The sequence below is a fragment of the Struthio camelus genome, chromosome 13 (assembly GCF_040807025.1).
Source record: "Struthio camelus isolate bStrCam1 chromosome 13, bStrCam1.hap1, whole genome shotgun sequence".
NCBI classification, from domain to species: Eukaryota; Metazoa; Chordata; class Aves; order Struthioniformes; family Struthionidae; genus Struthio; species Struthio camelus.
Window position 1 is genome coordinate 13,641,983 of NC_090954.1, and position 23,484 is coordinate 13,665,466.

General features: G+C 59.5%; 1 protein-coding gene across 1 annotated transcript in view; it reads left to right on the forward strand.

The window, feature by feature from the left end:
• PPARGC1B (PPARG coactivator 1 beta) overlaps positions 1 to 23,484 on the forward strand; it is a 66,143-nt gene that overhangs the window by 21,124 nt on the left and 21,535 nt on the right. The gene's annotated exons all lie outside the window — the stretch shown is intronic.

The following is a 23,484-nucleotide window of genomic DNA, read 5'->3' on the forward strand; positions in this document are numbered from 1 at the left end:
AGCTCAGCGGGAGGAGAGGCACCTGAGAGACCAGACCTACGCGCTTCTTGGGTGGCTGTCAAGCCCTTGGCTGGGGAGATCCCCGAGCGTGGCCGGCGGGGGAACGGCCTGCGAAGGCACGGGGAGCTCCCCTGGTGTGCTTGGGGCTGCGCGAGCCCTTCCTCCCCGTCCGCTGCCCCCGCAGAGGGGGCGGCTGCCACCTGCGAGGTCTGGCTGAGAAGCGTGGCGTTCAGACTCCCGGCTTACCCCGAGCGTGCGGAGGCAGCAGGAACCTCATCGTTTCAGCGTTTCCCTGCTATCTGAAAAACGAGCAGCGCTGTAGGTTGGTTGGAAGATTGTAAGACTGGGGAGGGGGGAAGGGCCAAAAACATACCCCCCCCCTCTGGTTCTGAAACGGGGACGTAAAGGTAATTTCACAACGGGGAAAGATCCTGCTCGTTGGTAATGTCTCCTGGTCCCCGTTGAGCGTGGCCTGATTACTCCACAGCGCTCGTGAAACGCTCGGCCTTATGCAGCGGCTGAAGCGTGGGCAGTCCGGGCTCCGCGGGCCGCGTCCGGCAGTGGAGCAGGCGAAGGGGCGGCCGGGCGGGCCGGGACGATGCTTTGTGTATCCGAGGTTTTCTCCCATGGGCGCCGCGGTGCCGCCGCTCCCGGGCTGCAGCGCGGCTGCTCCGTAGCCGCCCAGCCGTCAGGACAGAGCAGGAAGCAGCCCTGGGCGTCCAGGGCTGGGTGTCGCGGGACGTTCCCAAGCGCGCAGGCACCCATGGGTGACCCGCAGAGCCCCCCGTATCCTGGCTGCCCTCGGCCACCCTCCGCTGGAAGGCGGGACAGGCGGGCTGTGCCCGCCGCGGGAGAGGACCGGGAGTCCTGCTGGTCGCTGCGGGCGCCTGGCACCGTGTTTCCCGGCGTCCCCCAGCCGCGAGGGAGAGGCACCTCCGAGGGCTGCGGGGCTGAGGAAGCCAAGGAGGGAGGGCTGGGGGTGTGTGGCGGGAGGGGTGTGCAACGGCAGGGGTCTGCGACGGGAGGGGTGTGCAACGGGAGGGGTGTGCGGCGGGAGGGGTGTGCAACGGCAGGGGTCTGCGACGGGTGTGCGACGGGAGGGGTGTGCAGCAGGAGGGGTGTGCAACGGGAGGGGTGTGCGATGGCAGGGGTGTGCGGTGGGAGGGGTGTGTGGCGGGAGGGGTGTGCAACAGGAGGGGTGTGCGGCGGGAGGGGTGTGCGGCGGGACGTTTGGGCAAGCCCAGCAGCCGCCTCGTCCCCACGTGAGCCGCGGGAGAGATGCAAGGCAGGCGCCGGCGCTGCGTTTGCGGCCGCTCCGGAGCGACGTGCTCAATCCCGGAGAGCGCGTGCCGGCTGGCGCAGAGGGGCGGGCGGGCTGCGGGACGTGCTCCTCGCCCCGCCGGCCCCGTGTCCTCGCCGTGCCCCTCGCTGCCGGCGGCAGAGCCGCTGCGCGCCCTCGCTGGCCGTTTGTGCCGCGCTAGATGGAGCCCGGCGCTGGCCCCCAAGGCATGCGGAGCGGCGCCGAGGCCCTGCCGGCCGGTTTGCCAGACCCCCCTGTAGGGTGCCGTGGAGCCGCTCAGCGCGTGAGCTGCTCTCCGGTGCGCTTGGGCTGCCGGGATGCAGCCCAGATGAAGAGTCGATCCGCGCCTGCCCTCCCTCCGCCTTCCCGTCTCACCGTGGGGCGGCGGTGGGGAAAAGGACGGGCGGGCAGGGGAGCCAGGGGATGTTTCCTTTGGCCGGGCGCCCTTGGCCGGTGCCCCCGTCACGGGGTGGGCGTCCTCTGAGCGGAGATGTCACCGTGGGACGGTGGTGCTGGCAGGCAGCGCGGGCCCGGCCCCGGCCTCCCGGGCCGCAGGTGTCCCAGCGTGAACCGGCTGGCTGGAAGCGCTGGCATTCGGAGGCAGGATGCCTGGAGTTCCCGTCCTCCTTGGCCCCGTCTCAATGGGACTCTGCGCCAAGCGCGGAGGAGATGTTTGCTCCGAGCAGCCAGCAGCACCTCTTCCAGCCCAGCTTTCACGGCTGCGTGGCAGCGCAGGGGTAGGGGCTGCCTTGCAGCGGATCCCTGGTTTCACCCATTTTTCCCATCTGTCATGACAATGTGGTGCTTGATGGCACCCTAAGGAGAGACAGCAGCTTGCTGCCACCTCCCTGCCTCTTGCGAGAGGCCCCTGTTTAGGTGTCCACACCAGCCACCACCAGGAAAGGTCCCAGGAGCTTGCTCTGATAGGACCCCGCTGTCCCCCGTGGTTCAGAGGCCCCGGGGGACAGCCCAGGCAGGAGCTTTGTGCGGGAGACAGGCGCTTCCTCCCCCTTCCTGCCTGCTCTGAGGGACAGGGGATGAGGTCAGGGTGGTCTCACGCAGAGTTTTAGTGGGACCAGCTTGGGGCTAACACCTAGTCCCACTCCCCTCTAAATGCTTCTCCTTGGGGGCATGGGCTGAGGGGGAAGTGTAATTTTGCTTGATTTTCAAAAAAGCCCCATGCTGTCATAGAGGGGCTGCGTGGGGGCAATATGGGGGTACAGGGTCGATTATGAGGGGGATGATGCTCTGGCACAGCAGCCCGCAGCCTTGCACGAGAACACAGGCAACATCCAGCATTTTAAGGCATCCAGACCTGGACCCCCCCTTCCTCCTGCTCATCCCTTGGCCTCAGGGCAGCTTGCTGCAAACCATCTCCCACAACAGAGCAGTATTTTGAGCTCTCAGGGCATATAGATGCAGTTCTCCATCCTCTCTGGCCTTCCTTGCTGGCCCAGCCTTGAGAATCGACCCCTTCCCTCCCCAGCCCCTTCCCACCGGGGGAAACCATCTCTCTCAGGAAAGTCGAAGCAAGGACTCAAGCAGGGTGGAGGTCTCCAGCAAATTGTGGGGCACATTTCCTTCCCCTCTGTTCCCAGAGAACGTGCAACAGAGTGACAAATCCTTGTGTGACCTGAGCGTTTGGCACAAATGATCGCTTACCCATAGTCCCAGAGAGACAGCAAGTGCAGCCAGATCGATCCCTGGCACCCTTGGCTATTCTGGATTATGAAGCATACCTGCATTTCATCAGCAGGAAAGCTACATCAGACTAGATCTCTCAGGAGCTGGCTCATCATCCTTAGTTAGATTTTATGGATACTACGGTTTGTCTCATGAAGAGCAAAGGGAATCCCTTTGCACCGAGGGAGCACTTGCTCACTCCAGGCATCCCTAGAAATCCCCTGGGATACGCAGCTAGGGGATTCAGGCCCATGAGCAGGCCAGGGCCTGTCCTGTTTCTTGGGAGACATTCAAAAAGAGTAGTCTCATAGTAGATTTTATGTTTTGCACCCTCTTTAAACCAATACGAGCAGAAGAACGAGACCCTGAGAGATACTACACTAATCAAATGCTGAGCACGAGAAGGAGGGTGGCGGGACTCACTGAGGCATTTTGATTCAGTGAGGTTTTTTTTAAAAAGCCAGTGCTGGTATCAGCTTTCCCTCTGGGATCTGGCTATAATCCAGGCTGGTCCTCTCAGTACTGATGAGGCATAGCTGAATTTTGCCAGCCTGGCTGCTGTGCAGTGGCAGGTTTGATCCACCTCGCAGGGGGACGGCTGCTCCTGCTTGCTGCACTACTGTCCTTTGCTTAGATCAGCAAGGTGCTGCAGAGACTTTGCCAGCATCGCCTGCCTTTTCTTTGAGATGCTCTGGAATAACTGCTGCTCTTTCTGCAGCTGCTGCACCAGCTGGAAGCTGCTCCTTGCAGGGCTGGTAAAGAGCACAGACAAATGACCAACCTATATAGCAAATTGCATCCCTCCCGGCTAGGACTGGCTTTTCCATCCCATTGTTAGCATGGCCTGGGACACGATTGCTTTCTGGTTATTGAGACATCCTCAAAGAAAGAAGGAGTTCTGTTTGAAGTCTCTCACAAGCATGTTGATTTGTGGCTGAAGGGCCAGTTGGTCTAAAACCTTCCAAAAATGGGTTTGTGGAGATACCAAAGGGCTCCTGCATGAATCCTCACTGAGGAGCCCAGCTATCCTCTAAAGTCTTTTCCCATCCAGTGGACTGTGCTGCAGTTAGACCAGGACTAGACTGCTTTCCACATGCAAATGGATATACCAGCTCCTGTTTCCAGCAAATTGTCAGAAGCTTACAGAGTCCTCAGCTTTCTGTCTGTACAGCGGGATGCTAGTGAAAGTACATGCCAAAGGGTAGTATTACAGCTGCCAAACTTCCCCACTTTCTCCTATCCGCTCCCTGCCCGCTGTCTTTGTGGTCCTGCCGGAGGCGCCTGCGCCCAGCAGGCCTGCCGGAGAGGAGCCGAGCGGCGCGGCCGTGCCGTGCCTGCGCGCTGGTCGAGTTGCTAATGCTGGCTGAGGTCTGGCAGAGGCTATGGGCAAGGGGAAGCATTAATGCAGGCACCAGGGCTCCTTTCGCACCAAATCCAGCAGCCGGCACGGTAATAAATGAGGAGTCTATATTTAGATGCAGCATCTGGAGAAGCGTCACAGTGTTGCCAACGAATTTTACTATTCGGCGCAGGCAGGTTTCCCTGCTCCTCCAGCTTGATGCCGCCTTTGCAGAAAAGCTTGTCAAGGACATGCAGCACTATCCGGAAAAACCCCCCAACAAGAGCCCCACAGAAAACCCAGCACCCTCATCAAGAGCTTGGCACCTAGCAAAGGAGACGTAGAGCAGAGCCTTCCCCAGGGAGCCTGGCAGAGAGTTGGCTCAGAGCCCATCTGGTCTGCCAAAAGCCTCATTTACTTGCACAGAAGTTTGTACTAAAGAGACATGTTCCAGGGATGGAGCCATCTTCTGTGCCATCCCAGCCCGGTGTCAGCTCCTTTCCTGGCAAAGCCAGTGATGCAACCAGCCCAGGATCGCTCTCCCCACACTCTGCCATGAGCTTTGCCTCCTGATTCCTGTGTCCTTTCCAAAGAGCAGCACAGAGGCTGCGTCTGCAGCGCGAAGCAATCCTCCCCCTCCAGATTCCCACTGGGGTCCCCTGGGTTGCCCACCATCTGCGGGAGGAGCGCGGGGAGCCCCTGCTGCAGATGAGCCGCTGGCTTCATTTGGCATTTCAGCACTCTGTCATCGAACGCCGCTCAGAGCTACGCTAATCCATATGGCGCTTAAGCTGCCAGCAGCAGCCCATCTGCACTGGCCGCGGCAGCGTTAGCAACGGTGGAGCTGGAGCTGGTGTGAGCAGCTGGGGGATGTTTAGGCAAAATTTCCCTGTTGGAGCCAGGGCTGCCAAGGCCCCCACTGACTCAAACAGAGGCATGTGAACTTCCCTGCAATCCATGCTGAAACTTAAGGAGAGGCAGAAGTGTTGTGCAAAGGAGGAAGCTGGCTGCTCGGAGCGAAGCCGCGCGTGGCCTGTGCTGCAGGTTTCCTACCGTCCCGGGCAAAGTGAGATTGGTACTGGCATGGGTAGAATGAGATTTACATGATGATGCATGGTGCTCACGTCCTGGGTTTTTTCCCCGTTCTGCAATGCGTCGGAGGCTATTTGGAGCAGATGCTTTCCTGTGCCAGATCCTCTCACTTCCTAGAAACTTGGGGACAATTTCTACTAAGTCTGAAACCAGATGCTGAGGCCTTGCCTTCCGTCCTAAGTGTGGCTGAAGAAGCCAGTGGCCTGTCTGGCCTGTGATAGACATGCTGTCCGTCTCTGCCAGATGCTTCTCTTGTGGCTCACAGCACCTCAGCATTTTGTTATGCTTGCTTCTGCTCAGTCAATACCCTCCGTGCTCTGCACCGCTCAAATTTTGATTCCAGCAGGTTGCAAGAAGCAGTTTCCTTGGGTTTCTGCAACCCACCAAGGATGCAGACAGGGTGGGAAATCCCCACATGGCTGCAGTGATGGGTAAAGCTCATCGGCGACAGGGCAAACAGCCCCTTTCCCACCTGTCCCGCACACCAGGGTTTGCACAGTTTGCGCAGCCCCTGGCTCTGCTCCCGGCCGAGCGCGACGAGGTATGAGTCTGTGCGAGCCACTCGTGGGCTCCTCCAAGCGCGCTGTGCGTTGGCAGTACGGGGATGCTCGAGGACACCTCAAGGTCTGTGAAACCCGCTGGGTTCACAGCTGCATCTTGGTGCTGCCATGCAACACAGTGGGGGGATAGCAGCATGCCACATTGGGGGATGCCGAGCCCTCGCTTCTGCCCCAAGCTCCCGAGGCACCCGGGGGAGGAGAGATCTTTGTTCGCGGGAGGCCATGTCCTGGTGGGTGGCGTGAGGAGCCGTGGCGCGTTCAGCACGGAGGACAGAGGCAGCCAAGGGCGCCGAGCAGCCCTGACCAGGCAGCCAGGAGCCAGCAGTGGTTTTAGAAGGGAGAAGAAGGCACCTGACCGCCTGGCAGCTGTCCAACTGGTTGAAACAGCTCCCATCATCATTTGCATAACCAGACCCGGCTCAGCCCCATCTGGGGATGCGTGGCTCCACCCGGTCGCCTACGGCTAGAAACTAAATTTCGGTAGGTTACAGCCTGAGCGTTGGATCAGGAGGCCGAGGCATCTGCTGCGGAGGTGCGCCCGCCCTGCCGGCGTTGCAGCGGGGGTGCAGGGGTAGCTCAGACACGCTCCGGTGCGGCTGCAGCAGGGTCTGCAGGCGGCAGGCTCTCCCCTGGGTTCAGCTGCCCTCCTGCCGAGCAGCGCCGGGCCGGCTGGCCGGCCGCCCGGGGCGCTGCTCCCGGCCAGGGCCGGGGCTGTGCGAGGCTCCCGGCGGTGTCTTGCCGGGACCGCGCGTGGCGCTGCCGCCGTGCCGGCGCTGCCTGCCGGCCCGCCGAGCCGCAGCGCTTCTCGCCAAGGTGACATTGGAGGCGAAGCCGCCTGTGCCCAAGGACACCTGGCTGCATTCCCGCCCGGCAGCCCCGACGGGGAGAGCGGAGGCAGCCGAGAGAGACTGATGGCCTCCTTTGAGCGGGGAGATGGATCAGATAAAAGCGAGGCAAAGGCGCAGCGTGGCTGGGTCCCGAGTAACTGGAGCCGCTCACATGACTCGGGAGCCGCTGCCAGGCGCTGGAGCCATCCAGCGTTTATGAAGGTGGCGTGTTGAGCAATCGCCTTAACCCCTTCGCGTGCCGGCGCCGGCGTTCGGGCCCGTCCAGGAAATGCCGCCTCCCGCGCTCGGCTCCGGCGGGGAGCTGACCCCGGGCTCCGGCGCATCCGGCCCCGAGGCGGCTGAGCCTGCGCCCGGAGTGAGGCCGGTTCCCGGGGCGCGAGGCTGCGCGTCGGGATTTCTAGGCCAGCCTGCCCCAGCGTGCGCGGCTCTAGGTCCATCCCCGCTTTGACTGGGCATGGCGTCAGGAAGGACTGCTCTGGGCGGGAGCGTGGCTGGGGAGCGGGCCCCGCCGCGGGGGCGCCGGCAGGACGCCAGTGGGTACGAGGGGCTCGGAGAGGTCTGGCCGCAGCCCAGGGGACGCCCCCGTGGAGGCTCCTGGAGGTCGCCGGCCGGGCTGGTGGGCGCCGGGGGCAAGGCGGGGAGCAGCCGCGGCCTGTCGGGAGGAGAAAGATGTGGTTCCTCGCAGGGGATAATTTTGAACGGCGTGAAGCTTTGCGTGCGTGCGATCACCCTGGTTTGCATGCACTCCTCAGCTGAGCATTTTGCCCTTAGAGGGATTTTTCTGTCTGGAGATCTCAGAGCACTTTCTTTCTGGGCTGAGTCACTTTTAAAGGGGTGAGGAGGAGGAGAGGGAGCGCCTGGGTCCTCGGCCCCGTCCCGACGGGGCGGCCTGTGCAGAACCGCTCGGCCCCGGGGGCGGCCGCGCTCGTGCTGCCCCTTTGGGAGCCCGCTGCCCGCTGCGCGGCCCAGCAGACGCTCCCCGCGGAGCCGAGGAGAAGGGGCAGAGCGGGCAGAGCCCTGGCCCGGCGGGGTACCAGCCTGTTCCGGGGATAGCGGCGCCCGCAGAGCGCTGCCAGCGCGGACACGTTGGGCTCGGTGGTGTAACGCTGGGAAATCCCCGCGCAAAACAGGTTATGCTGGGGAAAGTGCAGCTCTGATGGTTGCAGTGTTTGCCCGCCCGGCCCCGAGGAGCCGGCCCGCGATCCACCCCGCGGGGCTGTGCACACAGCCTGGGGTCGTGAGGCCTGCGTCCTGTTACAGCCTGCTCTTCTTTCACCCTCCCATGCCTCAGTTTCCCCACCTGATGCCTGCAACAGCACCGTTGATCAATACCGTTGCTGGTTAGTACCATGGATTTCTTAGCTTCGATGTTCCCAGCCTGGAAAACACCCAGCCATTTGCCATCGCCTTTCCCTACCTCTCTTTCTACCCGGCCTGAGCCACTGCTGTAGGAAGGGGAGAGGCTGGGGGCTGGCGGCAGAGCTGGGGCCTGGGCAGGGGCACAGACCCCGCGCGGCAGAGCCGGCCGAGCAGCCGGGCGCACGCTGTGCCCTCCCGCTGGGGTCCAGGGCCGGCGGCCCCGCGGCCCCCCCGCCGGCCCCTCCGCCGGGCTTCCCGGGCCGGTGGGAGGAACCGTGCCGGAGCAGAGCGATGCTGGCACCGTCTGGGGCGGTGACGTATCTCCTCAGGTCAGGACACCTCCCGGCGCTTTGCAGAAAACGGACAGTAATTTAATGAGGGAGACTGCAGCGCTGAGCTAACGAGCCCAGCATTGGGCGGGAAAATGAGGGATTTTCCAGTGCAGAGCGTGGGCGCTCTCGGGGCACGGCGGCGGGAACCCCGCTGCCCGCTCACACGGGCGACGGGGCACCCTGGTGAGGGGGACATCGGGGCACAGCTGCCGCCTGCCCGGGGCTGCCAGGCGGGCACGGCTGGGGGCCGCGCGGACCGCGCTCACGTTCCCGGGGCGGCGGGCTGCAGCGAGCGGCGGCTGACGACTGCCAGCCTTGCGCAGGGGGCTGGCAGGGCTCTGGCTCCGACCGCCGCGGTGACCTGGGCCCGGGCACGGAGGAGCAGGCCTGGCAGGATGGTGCGGAGAGATCCGAATGCTTTGGCCCTTTTCTGCTCAGCACCTGGTGCTTTTCCTCCTCAGACGCCTCGCCGCTCAACCTGAAAACTTTCTGCTCTTGGCGTGGGAGCTCGACAAAGCGCAGGCTCTTGCAAGCCCCCACACCTGGCAGCGGGGGTGAGCACAGCGTGTTCGCCTGGGAACAATACCTGCTTTTTACGGCTCGCTGTGTGCTGTGCCGTGCTGTGCCGTGCCGGGGGGAGCTGGCGGCGGAGGGGGGAGCCTGGCATGCCAGCCGCCTGTGCCCGCCGCTGCACCCCGGGGCGGTGCAGTGCGGCCAAGGGCGGCCAAGGGCTCTCCAGCGGGACCAGGCGCGCGTGCCGGCGGTGCTGGGGACCGCGCGCTCCCCGAGCTCGCCTCCAGCCGGCCGTGGGGCCGGGCGTGCCCGTCCTCGGCTCGGGGCGACGGGCAGCACCTGAGGGTGCTTGCGCAAGGAGGTGCGCCGGGGCTGTGAGCCGCTCGGAGGTCACGCTAATGCGGGGCAGATCTTCCTTGCGCCGTCTTAACCTGGGCTTGAACCTGCCCCCTCTCCCGCCTTGTGCTGATTAGCGCTAAGACGGTGCTGGGCTGCCTCACGGCGCAGGCAGCGGCGGCGGGGGGGTGCGGGCGCTGTGGTTTCCTCCACGGGCAGGGGCGGCAGCGGTCCTCCCACGCGCTCCTGCGCGTCTCTACGAAACCTGCAGGCAGGCGAGAGGCTTCCCTCCCTCCCCTGTGTGCCACCTCCCTGGCCGAGCGGACCGCGGGCGCTCCCAGGACGGAGGCAAGCTGTCCAGATAGGCCCTGCTCCGCGCAGGACAAACCGCCAGATCTGAGAAGGCGCCGATTGCTCAGAGAAGTTAAAAGCATCCTGGAGACGGTGGCCCTAGACCTAACAAAGTGATAGCGCAGGGCTTTGCTGTACAGCAGTCAGCAGATTATCTCCCCCTTCCCCCCCTTCAGATGTATATGTGAAGGGCCAAGATTCGGCCTGGCTTTAACCTCAGCTCCCATTTCACGGCCGCGGTTCTGCTGACACAGAGCGCCTCGTTGGGAAAATCCGCCAGAACTTGCTGAAAATTACAGCCTTCCCTCCGGCTGCGGCAGCGAGAGTTGGGGTGGTGTGCCGAGCTGTTACCTCCCACGAGTGCGACGCTGCCGCCCGCCAAGTCCTGCATTTTGTGTCCCAAGCCAGGGGAGAAGGGTATTTCAGTAATTATAGCTCATGCTGCACTGTCCTCCCCTCTCCTGTTGTTTCTCAGCCTAAAGATGGAAACGCAGCAAGGAGTGCCGAGACCACAGCTCCCGCCACCTCACCATCAGACGGAGAGCTCTTGGCCCGTCGGGGACAGCTCTCCCAGCCCTGGCTGGCAATGCAGTCCCAGGGAGGGGGAGAAGTCACCGCCACTCCGGTGCAAACCCTGGCAGGCACAGGCTCTGCAGAGAGCCTCACCCAGCTGCCCCTCCAGAGCGCTCTCCGGGGCCTGGAGGTCAGCCCTTTCCAGGCTATTGGCAGACACCATTTTCCTCTACCATTTTCCAGGGGACCCTGGAAGCTTCTTGGCTTTCCCATGTTGCCTTTGCAGGCCCCTGAGAAGTGGTTCGTGGACTCCCAGGGACCACAGGCCGACGCCATGGCTTCTGGCAAAGGCAAGGGGAGTTTTCCAAGCGGGACGACACTGAGCATCCTAGCGGCATGCAACGCCTCGTGGAGGAGCATGGGTTAGGGTGCGCTTGCGTTGGCAGCGCGGGCAGCTCTGGAGTTAGAGCGAGAACCCAGTGTGGCAGTTAAATGGTGATTTCTACCACATTCCCTATGGGAAACGTCTCTGGTTTCCTCCTAGTGCTATTACTGGTTCAACCTCCCTGGTATTCACAGTGCTGGGAGCTGGGGAGCCAGTTGGCTCACTGCCTCCTGGCAGGGTTTTGCTCTTCCCCAGTCAGACCAGTGGTGGGGGGGCAGATGAGCCTGTGGGTTTGATGAAGAACCGTCAGTGTGAGGGCTAATGGTGCCCATGGAGCTAGACTGGTGTTAGCTGGGGAGCACTGGGCAAGGGGAGGATGTCTGCAATATCCTCAGGACAGAAAAGGCCTGGGAGGGTTGTGCTGTCCCCTGCCCTCTCAGCAGACAGCAGTGCGGTGGGCAGGGGAGGAGGGATGTGGGTCATCTCCATGCCCTGAGGCTGGGTGCCCCACCGCTGAAGGGAGCCTGCAGGTTGGCGACGAAACCTACGAAAGGGCTTCTGGCCAGGGCACAGGGCTGCTCCTCCTCCAGCCCCTCGCACCCACCTTGTCCCCAGAGAGACCGTCTCCGCGGCGTCTCTCTGCCCACAGCCGTCATGTGGCTCTTGGCTCCAAGAACATCAGATGAGGAAGGTCTGAAAATAATTGCCTGGTCATTTTTGCCTTTCAGAAGAAGGGAGCTGCTATTGTGGGGAATTTTTGTGACAAGCAGAGATGGCTAATAGTCAGCTCCTTAATGAGTCAGGCACCTGCCCCCCCTCTCCAGTGCAGCTCAGAGTGTGGCGGCGCAGGGAGACGCCGGGGGCTTTGCCCCTCCCCGCTTCCAGCCTGGCTGCGACCCCTGGCACTTGGCTTCCTCAGCCTGCCTCACGTGGGCAAAGAGTGTTTCCTCCCACCCTCCAGGTGTGGGTCTCCAAGTGGAAGTAGTCCTTCACCTCCTCTTCCCGGGAAGGAGATGTCTCCATAGAGCAGGAGCTCAGCCTAGATGTGGACTTCCCGTAGGCTGGCACAGGAGCCGGGGGGGACAAAAGCTCTGGGGAAGATGCTGGTGTGTTTCTGCTGACCCGTGTGTCACCCCAGGTGGGAGGTTCAGGGAAGGTTCTTGATCCAAGGGGAGGGTCCATCATGTGCTATATGTGGTGGTTGTGGTTTCCAGGCAGTCAGGCATGCAGGGGCTGAGCCCTGCACCCCCAGGGAGGTAGCTCTTCTCCCCAGTGACTGGGTTGGGGCTGTCCAGTGGCATCGTGGAGGCTTCAAGCCTCCCTGACCCCATCAAATACACCTGCACTTTGCAGGTCCAGCCACGCAGAGCAGATTCCTAGGAGGTTTAATGGGGCTTTGCCATCTCCAGCTGAACAATCCCCTCCAGGGAAGGTCCCCACTCCTTCCTGGCCCTATAGGCATCATCTGTGCAGAGCTGCTGGGCCAAAACACCTCTTGAAGCTGCTCTGCTGTGTGACCTCTTGCTCCAGTCCTTCCTCCCCAGCTGGTGCGGCCCCAGGCAATCTCTGCTTTCTTACTGGAGAAATGCTGCTCGGAGGAGGTGAGCTTTCAACTGGAGCGTAAGAGCTGCCTCCTGGCTGTCTCCCTGTTTCTAAAGCTCGTGGACTGCATGGCCTGGGCTAGAAAGACCACCAAGCTGATGAGATCCCAGCTGATTCCTCCTCCTGTGTCTAGCCCTTGCACAGGCTTTTCCAGGTGGGCTCAAACCTTCGTGCTGCTGCCACTGCCCCCATTTGAGATTTCAGTTCCCCCTTTGTTTTTGTACCTGCCATAGCACATGCCGATCGCCGTTGATCCTGCTTTCTGCTGCGTGGCAGATAGCAAGGAGTTTATCAGGAAATGCCAGCAGGGTCCCGCAGCGTGTTGAGCAGCCTGATCCCCACCTGGCCGTGCCGTGCCTGGCCGATGCCCTCGGTGCGGCGGCTCCTGGGCACTCGAGCTGTGCCAGCTCTGCTGGCATTGCAGCCGGGGAAGGGGGCAACGTGTCGAGCGAAGGAGGCAGGTTCATCTGCCAACGGCCCCCGGGGCGGGCGCGCTGGGGGCTGCTGCTCTCGGCTGCGGGGCTGATAGCTTGATAGGCCGTGGGGAGAGGCTGGTGCGGTGTGGTTTCGCTGGGATGAAGCTGTCATGCTTTTCTAGCGAGGAGGGCCAGACCTGGCTGGCAGCGCGCAACCTCGGCAGGGCGCCGCTGTCGGCGTATCGCCTGCGTCCAGCGCGCTGGCTCTGCCCAGAGGGCTGTCAGCACCAGGCTGCGTATCCCCGGACGGCGCGGCGAAGCCAGCCGGTGCGCTTGGCAGCGCGGCAGCGGGCAACAGGTCCTGTTTCCATTAGCTGGTGCTGAGAGATGAGAGTTCGTCTTTGGGAGTGTCATGTTCTCGGTTACATCTGCCCTGCTTCCCCTGTCCCTGCAGCGGGGGAAATAACCCTCGTTCCTCATTTCCTGGGAAAAATCCCCTGCAAAAGGGCAGCCCGTCCTCCGCGCGGCTGCAGGGGAAGGTGGCGAAGCGCTTCGGGGTCTCCAGCACCGTGAAAGCTGCCGGGCAAATGCAACTGGAGTTAAGCAAGCGTCTCGGTCCGTTTGGTCTGCAGCGAGCGGCGATGGATCTCGCAGCCGTGAACTGGACGGTTCCAGAGTTCACGCAGAAGTACGGTGGACTCTGTAATTTGCAGTGTGAAATAAACGGCTGCTGAGGATAGCACAAAAATGCAGCTCTCTAACCTGTGATACGAGTACTTCGCTGCCACCCTTCTTCCTAAACTCGACACACCTTTGTTTAAAATGTTCCCGTGCACCTTTGTTTATTTGGGGCCTTATTACCAGTATCTCAGGCTCCTTTTTTCTGGGTCCATGCTATGACTCAGGGATGGTTTACTGCAGTTTCTTCCATCTTTTCTCCGTATCAAAGATATCCTGGCAAGTTCATGTTTATTGTTTGCTGTTAATGTTTAATATTTCCTTTTGCTCGCATCTCGTGGTTAATCTTAATTATACCCTTCTCATGTAAGACAAAAGCCAGTGGATGAGAACGCTTTTATGTCTGGGGCGACGGGCCGTGTCTCCGAGCCCGGGCTCGAGCGGTTCCCCGCTCGGGCGCCAGCGGCCCCTGCACCCCTCCCGCAGGCCGGCTCCCGAGGGCTGGCGCGCGGCGGCGGGTGCCTGCGGCGTCGCTCCCGAGCCGCCCGCCGCCCCCGCCGCCTCTCTCTTGCCTTTCGCTGCCCTTCCAGGCTCTCTCGGGGGGGCGGCAGCTCTGCCCGCTGCGTCTCGCCGGGGCCCCCCGGACCGGGCCTGGGGCCCCCCGTGCTGCCGCAGCGCAGGCAAATAGTGGTTCTTTCTGAGGAAGAAACGATGAGCCTGTTATTTATTTTTTCCAGGCTTTAAAGGATAGCGATGTGGGGTTTTTTTCCCCCCTCTTGCTGGCTGGGCCGAGTCGTTAAAACAAATTAGTACAAATTAAAAAAAAAAAAAAAAAGCAAGAGCGCAGAGGACTAAATGCCCTGATTGCAGCGGGCCGGCGGGCGCTGGCACGTCCCTTTGGGCGGACCCCGGGAGCCGGGACGTCTCTGCCCTGCTGCCCCCAGACAAGGGGGCCCCGCTCTCTGCAGCTCCCGCTTTGCCTCCCCGTCCCGAGGGCCGTCGCCGCTCGGGGCCCAGCGCGGCCGGCCTGTTTGCGCTCTGCGAGCAGCAGGCCCGGCGGGAGCCGCCCCGCGGCCTCCTCCTCCCCGCGCCCCGCGGGGCCGCCTTCCCGCTGCCTCCTTCCGCCGCCTCAAATATTTATGCTTGCAGGCAGGGTCTCCTCTCCCTCCGCTGCCTCCTGCGGAGGAGCCGCTTGCCCTCGGCTTTGTGCCTCGGGCTATAAATATCCCGCGCCCGCGAGGGGCGGCCTGACAAAAGGCACAACCCGACACCGCGTCCCGCTCCTTCGCCGTGACATTTCGTCAAATGCCAGTGGGGAGGGGGGTTGCTTATCTGCTGGCACATGCCGCGGTGACCTTCACAGCTCTGGCCAGGTGCCTCCTTGCTGTATTGACACTTATTTATAGCTCTCTCCTCCGTGCCCACCTCTGCCCCGCGCCGGTCCCCTGCGCGGCGCCTCGCCGGGCGCCCGGACCGCCGGCTGCCGGAGCCCCGCTGGGCTCTGGGGTAGCGGGGAGCTCTCCTTGGGAGGCAGCGCGCCCGCGGCAGGGCTGCCTCGGGCCCTCCGCGCCGGTGCCGGGCTCGGCGCCAGGTCCCGGCTCCTGCGTGCATGGGCAGGCGCTGGCGCCGGCTCCCCTCGCCCTCCCCTTCCTCGCGCCAAGGCGAAAGGTGGAGGCACCGCGTGTCGCCCAGCGTCACCCCGGCCGGGCGTCGCATGCCGGAGGGCGCGGGAGGGCCGTGGCCGTGCCCGCGGTGAGGCCGGCGCGCCTGGCGCTCGCTGGCCGGCCGAGAGGTCGCCCAGGTGAAGTCTGCCTCCCTGGATGGCCCTAATCTGTGTTTCAGGCAGTCGGTAATGACGGATTTCCCTGATAAGCCCAGGCGGCTCTCTCCAAAACCCTGCCCGAGGATTTTATTTCCTTTTTAGAGGCGGGCTTGGGGTGCGGATGGGGAGGGGGAAGCTCCCCCCACCTTGGAAATGCCCCGCGGCGAGCGCGAGCACCGGTGCAGCTGGAGACGGTGCTGCCTGTGCGGCTCCGAGGGAGAAGCGGTAGGGAGCCAACGCTTCGTGCTCGCTGCATTTTCTCACCTTGTGCTGGTTTGGGTCCCAGCCTAAATGCTACGGGCTAAGTTGGGGCTCTCTGTCTTCAGTGCGTGTGTGAATGTATATTTACCCCTTAATGCTTTGAGTAGACATTTAGCCGTGGGGAAGGAGGAGGCCCTGCACACAGATGAGTCACCACTTCTGTTCCTTTGCGAGTAGATGGCCTGCCTGTTTCTGGCCAGCATTATCGGCTCCTTCGGCCTCTCTGAGGAAGCACTGCTTTCCTTCCTTTTTTTTTCATTTGGAACAGAGAGCAGCAAAGTGGCATCTGAGTGACAAGGCAATTGCAAAGCATCCTGGGGACATTTATGCAAATGACAATGTAAATCTGGCCTTCCAGGCTGAAACAGGATTAAGTTATTGAGAAGCTGCTGCGCTCACTCCAGCAGCATTTTAGCGCCGGCAGACTTCAGAAGCTTAAACTTTTGCAGCCTCACTAAACATGAGCACAGTCTGTATGTGATTGCCCAGGGTGCTCTGAGCCTTGCTGCAAAATACTTGGCCACAACTTCAAGGGGCTGGAACCAAGAGCTTTCTAGATAAGGGAAATTTCCACCTGTGCTGTTCTAGGGGCAGTGAAACCCATGCAAGTGCGCTGCACCGTGAGATGAGGCTACGTGCGCTGGTGGTGCCACATGGGAGGGGTACAACAGAGAAGAAAGCCCCATGCCAATAGGAGCTGCAGGTCCATTCCCCACGATCCCTGCCCCATTGACAGCTGCATTAAGGCATTGAAGCACTGCAGGCATCAGACTTAGCTCTCTTGGTTGGCCTCAGTTTTAGCTTTCTATTGCCCATGGCTGCCAGCCATGTCAGAAAGGACAGGTTGCCTCTACAACAGAAATTAGGGATCATTGCCTGATATCTCTTCATCAGCAGTGTCTGTGCCTTTCCAGACACCCTACTACTCTCCCCGCCTGCCCCAGGGATGGCAGGATTTGGTCTGGTAGTGGTACACCTGCTAAAGGCCCAGGTAAGAGTGCAGCAAGGAGAGATGAGATGCTGCTTGCCTAGCAGAGCTCAGCCCTGTACAGAGCAGCTGACTTTGATGCTGCTGAAATGCTGGCTTGCACTAATTTAGTGCTCACAAGCTAGCAAAGCTACAGTTCTTCAAAGACCATGTCCGCAGAAAGCATCGTCGCTCTGTTTCTTTCCGAGGTGAGAACGCACATCGTCTTGAAGAGGCATGAGGTTAAAGCTTGACTTCTGCAGCTTGCTGCAGATAAGGCAAAAGCAAAGCATAAGCGTTTGCCCTGAAGGTTGCTGTACTCCAGGTGGTAAATTCCTGGTTTTAGCCTTGTGGGCAAGAAGACAGTGAACAGGCTGCATTCGTGTGGCACTGGCCGCTCCCCAGAGCAAGCTGGTTGCACGCAAGTGGAGCTAAGCTCTGTGCTCTTGGCAGGCTCACTCAGGTACTGCTGCCCATGGAAAGTCATTAGTCAGGCCCCAAACCTGCCTCTCAAACCACCGCTGAGACGGGGGAGGAGTGGTTTAGTCCGAGGAGCCCAAGTTCACATTGAAAAAGAGGAAAACATTTCCTGTCTCGTTAATCCAATATTTGAATTAGAGTTGGGCTTGGAGAGAAACGTCATTTCTCTGCAGAGATAAGGCCTCACACATGCCCACACTAGAGTTAAAGCTTCTCCAAAGCAGAAGAAAGATCTGAAAATTAACTTTCTGGAGAAATATCCCACCTGCTGTCCTCATGATGTCCAGGGCCACCATTAAGTCACAGGTCTGCTGAACGTGGTCTCCTTGGACCTAGCTCTGGCCAGCAGTTGCCTGTGATGTGCTGTGGACTTGGCCTCTAAAAATCCCCATGTCAGAGCTGCCTGGCCTGCCTTCCCCAGCCATGGCAGAACAGCGCACAGCAGTGACACCAAGGACAGGTCTTCCCGATCCAGCAGGAGAGGGAGCTAACCTCTGTACCGGCTCCCCCTCTGCCTCGTCTCTGTGAGGGCCGCTGCCAGCATGAGGCAAAAGGGCTGCGAGAAGCAGCTACAGGAAGAGGACCTTGCCAAAGCAATGGGGAGTCTGAGCACCACGTCGTCTTGTGGGTGCCCTCCTCAGAGCCCCTCTGAAGTCAAGGGAGCTGACTGGTGTCAGCCAGCACCTGGGCTGCTCCCTTTAAATCACAGCCCCAAGAAATACAGGGAATACCTGCCAAAAAGCTATCAGAAACACTCAGATTTGTTTGCTTGTACTGCAGAAGGCATAGAGCAAGCTGGGCCTTCATCATCTGTAATGCTTAAGAAGAGCTTACACTAATGCTTGTCCGGAAACGTTTAGGTACAGTCGATGCTTCCCAGGACAGGACTGTTGTCTAGGTGACCTCTGGAAGTCCTTTACTGGCCAGTTTGGAGCTCTGACCCTTGCGCTTTCTCTCTATTGCTAATTTAGCAGTGGTGAACGCATACATTACAGGCTCAGAGCAGGGTGGCTGCTGCCGTGTGTCAAGCACTTGAGGGGAAGGCTCTCTGGAGCTCATGTTTTTCAGACTGTCCCCAGGAACTCACAAAACTGGTGCTCTGAAACACCTCCATCCCCTGGTAGGGCACAAAATAAACACAAACCTCTCAGCATGGCAGTCCTTGCTGGCCTCCCAGAGCAATCCCTGCTTTCGTGATTTAAGTTACAAGCTCCTCAGCACATGGTAGTGCTGTCCATGCTTAGTAGTAAATTAATAAAAATGTTGATGTTCTGTCCTCTCAGAAAGCAAAGTCTCTACAGAATCAAAGCTCCTTGCAATATACAAGTGAGCATCAGCTGCCTCTTTGTCCTATAATTGTGACTGCTTTTCTGCTAAGGCTGAGGTCAGGGTTGTTTCATGGTTTAAACAAAGCCGAGGAGGCTGTCTCTGAATGAAAGTCGGACAAGGCTGATCACAGAATCACAGAATAGTTGGGGTTGGCAGGGACCTCTGGGGATGATCTCTGAGCTCAAGCAGGGGCTGCTAGAGCCGGTTGCTCAGGACCGTGTCCAGTTGCGTTTTGAATATCTTCAGGGATGTAACCTCCACAGCCTCTCTGGGCAGCCTGTCCCGTTGTTTGACAACTCTCACGGTTGTCTTAAGTTCAGCTGGAATTTTCTGTGTTTCAGTTTGTGCCCGTAGCCTCTCATCCTGTCACTGGGCACCACTGAGAAGAGTCTGGCCCCATCCTCCTTACAGCCTCCTATCAGATATTTCTGTTCATTGATAAGATTCCCCAAGCCTTCCCTTCTGCAAGTTAAACAGGTCCAGCCCTCTCAGCCTGTCCTCATATGAGAGATGCTCCTGTCCATTAATCATCTTTGTGGCCCTTCACTGGACTTGCTCCAGTATATCTGTGTCTCTCTTACCCGGGGGAGCCCAGACCTGGATCCAACACTCCAGATGTGTCTTACTACTGCTGAGCAGAGGGGAAGGATCACGTCCTTTGACCTGCTGGCCATGCTCTTCCTAATGCAGCTCAGGATACCATTGGCCTTCTTTGCCATCAGGGCACATTGCAGGCCCATGTTCAACTTGGTGTCCACCAGGATCCTCAGGCCTTCTCTGCAAAGCTGCTCTCAAGCTGGTTGGCTCCCAGCCGGTCCTGGTCACGGGGTTATTCCTTCCCAGGTGCAGGATTTGGCACTTCCCTTTGTTGAACTTCATGAGTTTCCTGACATTTGTGGTGAGATGTCATGCGCTATGCGGAGTGGCACTCTGTGCCCAGCCAGTGTACAAGCCTTTAAGAAATATGCCCCCAAAAACGCTCCACCTTTCCGCTTTTGCTTTTGCATCAAGTCTGCTGTGTGGTGCTGCTTACGGGTCACTCTTGCTCCAGGAGGTGATGAGGCTTTATTTCCTGTTTTTCCCAAAAGAACATAGGTATGTGGCACCAGTACAGAGTCCTTGTTGCTTAAGCTTCCCTCTTTCCTGACAGGGATTGATCAGACAAGTTGCAAAGTTCCCGGCAACCTTCTGGATGTAGCCATGCTGCAGTGCGCACAGACCAGGTGTCTGGACTGGAGGATGGCTCCGAATTTTCAAGCATGTCTCCATGGGTGTTTGCTGGCTGCACACCAAGAACCCATGGCTGATTTTCCTACAAACTCCCGAGTAAAATTAGAACAAAAGTTCACTCCTCTCCCAAGGCAGCAGGAAATGGAAAGGGTGGGAAAAGGGAAAGTTAGAGCAGATGAGATCTAGTGCCCACAGGCAGCAAGGTCAGCCCTCTACATCTCCCCTGCCATCATCCTGCCCCCAAAAGGAGAACTGGGACCCCTGTCCCCCACCCTGCCTCAAGACTCCCTCCCCGTGGCAGCCAGCCAAGAGGCAGTGCCCTTCCCACTGCTGAGTGAGCTGGATGCTGGGCTAAAGGTGCTTGAATTGATCGATTCTCTCTCGAGACTGAAGTCCTCTGTTAATGGGGCTGGTACTGCACTGGCAGGATCAGCTCTCTCTCCCCTGTTGCGCTCCTGACCTGAAATGACTTTTTACAGCACAGGGATCTCGTTTGAGCTGTGGCTCTGCCTTGGGTGATCGTGCGGGCTGTCCTGGTGAACAGAGGCTCTCCCCTCTTCTTCTTCGTGGGAGGGGGCCGGACACAGGCAGACGTGACTTTTCAGGCACTCCTGACCCATGCTAGATGGCAACCTGGGAGTCTCCTCCGCTGGGAAGTCAACGCAGCCACTGCCTTGGGATGGGTGCAAGCAGCATGGCAGTGCCAGGGCACTGACTGCCAGTCCCTAGGGTGCCAAGAGAGGGCAGCTCAGCGCCTGAGGTGGCGTTAGATTGCAGGAGTTTATTTTTACCCAGCTCTGTTGCCAATGGGGACATGTCACATCTGTGGAGTTGATCAAAAGACGTCCCAAGCACTGGTGTCAGCTGCTCCTTGTGATCTCAGCACCAGGATCTTTTCCCTTGTGGCATATCAAAAGGAGCAGGAGAATTTGACTGCTTTGCTATTTTTAATTGAATGCACGCACACACACACACACACACACGCACACACACACACACACTCACATATATATATACACGTATGTATGGCTTTTCTAAAAATAAAAGCCTCTGCCTCTGTTCCCATGGGAAGATTTGGGGAAAAGGGGGAGCGAAAGTTGTTGCAAGACCTTTTCTGGAGCAGGCGCAAGAGCAATGGAAGCAGAGCAGGGACATGCCACAACAGGTAATGGAAACATCCGACAGGCTAAAGGGCATCTAATCCCGGAGCAGTCCCAGGATCCCTGCCTGAGTGGAGGGGACAAAAAGAGATAGGGTGAAGGAGAGCTAGGATAAAGGTAAAAACTGTATCCCCCAGACCCGGGAGTGTGGAGGACGGGCCCCTTGGGCTGCTGGTTCAGCAGTTCATCCCACCTCATGCGTTCTGACCACCTGGGAGCAGGGAGGAGCATTTTACAGGGAAAATTTTAAAAGCCCCGGCTTTGGGAGGCATGCATGGAGTAAACAAATGCTGGAGCCTTCCAGGGGTTTGCTCTAGGCATTATTTTTGCCCTTTATCTTTGGCAGCATGGTTGCATGCTCGCCGCTACCCTTCTGGAGAGCAGGAGCTACTCAAATACGTTTCAGGGGAGCTTCTATCTGCCCAGTCCCGTTTCTTCCCTTGCTGGAGGCACGTGGACCGCTCTGCATAGCTGGGCAAAGCAAAGAAATCCTTTGGCACGAAGGGCATTTACCTGATAAACCTGGAGGCTTTCTCAGGCAGCCCTGCCAGAGGAAAGGACGCTGGGGAGAACAGTGCGCCGTGGAGCTTGGAGATCAGGTTTCTCTGCCGGCTCCTTGCCGGCGCTTTGCCCTGCTCTGGCTGGTGGGAGCAGGTGTCTGAAGTTCGCCCTGCAGAGCCCGGCAAGCCTCACCGTGGCGGTCGGCCGGGCTCTGGCCTTTGGTAAGCTCTTGCGCCCATGCATAGGGCTCGCTTACTGATGGGGCGCGAAGCCGTTCCCCCCTGGCCTTGCAGTGTCCTCGGACCGCTCGTCCTTTTTGCATGAAAAATGCAAAAGATGGCACATGTATGTGCACAGGAGTGTCCTCTGGTGTGGCACGCGGTGTCCGCAAGCCAACGGGGGAGCACTAACACACAGTTCCCTCAGCCTATGGGAACAAAATCAACGACCCCAGATTTTCCCAACTAAAACAAAAAGGAAAAGAAGAGAAGAGAAAGAGAGAAACGCTGTCTTCTCCGTTTTTGTAGCTTTATCTGAAATTGTTTTTCCATCCCATTGAATTGCAGAGGAGATCCTTTTAGGGTACTTCAGAAGTGGAGGCCACAGTGTTTTTCTCTCTTTGCAGCCTCTCTTACGTGCTCAGATGTTTGTCTGCTCGAAATCCATTTGCTCTGTAAATAAACTTGCTTCCCTCATCACCAGAAAACTCCCACCGGTCAGCCAATACCAGAAGCATTTGCAACGGACCTTTCACCTCTGGGTTTGAACCCTGGGCCTGGATGTTGGGGCAAAATCAGCGGCAAGCCCGGGGCGTGGGGCCGGCAGCGTGCAGCGAGGTGGTGGCGTGGGCAGGCTTCGTGCCGTCGACAGTGGTGGGAGCCGGGCTCGGGTCTCTGCCTGGCCTCCCGGCCCCTCCGGCACTGGGGTTTGTCCATGGAGCTAACCCTGGGAGCCCTGCGGTCTCGCTGGCATGGCGACCCCAACCACTGCTTGCAGCAGTGCCGCAGCACAAGCCAAGGGGACGCGTGTGCGGCAGGGGCGAGCGTCAGCGGGGAGCGGATGCCTCCCCTGTGCGTGCTTGCATGCGTCATCTGGGGCATGCAAACTGGCTGGGAAGGCTTCGAATTAGCACTCACCCAAGACCATTTCTTACTCAAAGTGTGATTTCCTCCCCTTGCATTCCCCCTTGCTGAGGTCTGGCCCCTGCTGCCAGCACGTGCCAGCAGCCTGACGCGTCCCCCTGGCAGGGCAGTGGCGGGCTGGCATCTGGGGCTGTGCCCTCCGTCGCTCAGGCTTTCACCACTCTGGTGCTTAATGCAATCATATTGTTCTGCTCCTCAGAGAGCCATGAAGCTTTATGGCAAAGCAGCAGTTGGGAACGAGGTAGAAACAGGGCAGGTCTCAGCTGCTTTCTGTGATTAAATGGATATTTTTAGCTCGGTTCCTAGAGCTTAGATTGCCCTGTGTGCACCCAGACATTGATTCTTTTCTATGCCATTCTTCTCCTTTTGTGTGCACGTGGGAGGTGGACGTGGTAGGAGATACTGGAGTCAGGGTCTGTATTGCCTTCACAGTGACTTTGGGCTGGCAGGAGATGCACCTTCCCAAGAAGGATTTTCACTGAGCATTGGGCATTCAGTGGGGGATGCCACGTTGTTGGGTTGGGATCGAGGAGCTCATATGAGGGGATGGGGAAGGGGTAGGGAAAAGCCGAGCTGACCGGTTGTGAAGCCGCTCACCGAGAGCCTTCGTGCTTCGCTATCTTGTGTGCTCCCCCAGGCTCTTGCCTCTCCCTGTTTTTGCAAATTCTCCAGGCAGCTAGATAAGCTCTGGATGTCACCCTTACATCACCAAGGGCTGGAATAGCTGAAGTTTCATTTAAGAGCTCAAACAGCTGTTTTGCCGTAGCCTGGGCAGCTGTGCTTTGAGCTTAGGCTCACCAGAGGAGACAAGGCTATTCCCCATGCAAAGTCTGCTATTTCAACACCTGCCACAGAGCTTCGCCCAAGGCGGACTCGGGAGGGTTTGCTGGCGGTTGCAGGGCAGGTTTTAGTAACAACCCATACCGATGTCAGGCTGCGCAAACCGATTTGCCAAACGCACAGTGAAGAGGTGCTCTCCGCTCTCTCGACTGCCGTGTAATTGCTCCTCCTTGCGCCATTTGCCAAAGCTTATTTCGAAGAGCTGGGGTCCGAGTAATGGACTTGAGTAGCAGAGACGGTGCGTTAAGGCTCCGGCTCCCTCCATGCATGGCCCCACTTGGAGCTCAGCCCTTGGCTCACAGCTGGGGCTGTCTCCACAGGTTGTTGCTCTAGGAGGGGGCTGAAGCCTGTTGCCATCTGCCAGTGTCAGCAAGGGCTGTTTCGTCACTGTGGGAGGACAGCCTGGATGCCCTGGGTGCTCTGCAAGGCCCCGTGCACGGTTGGG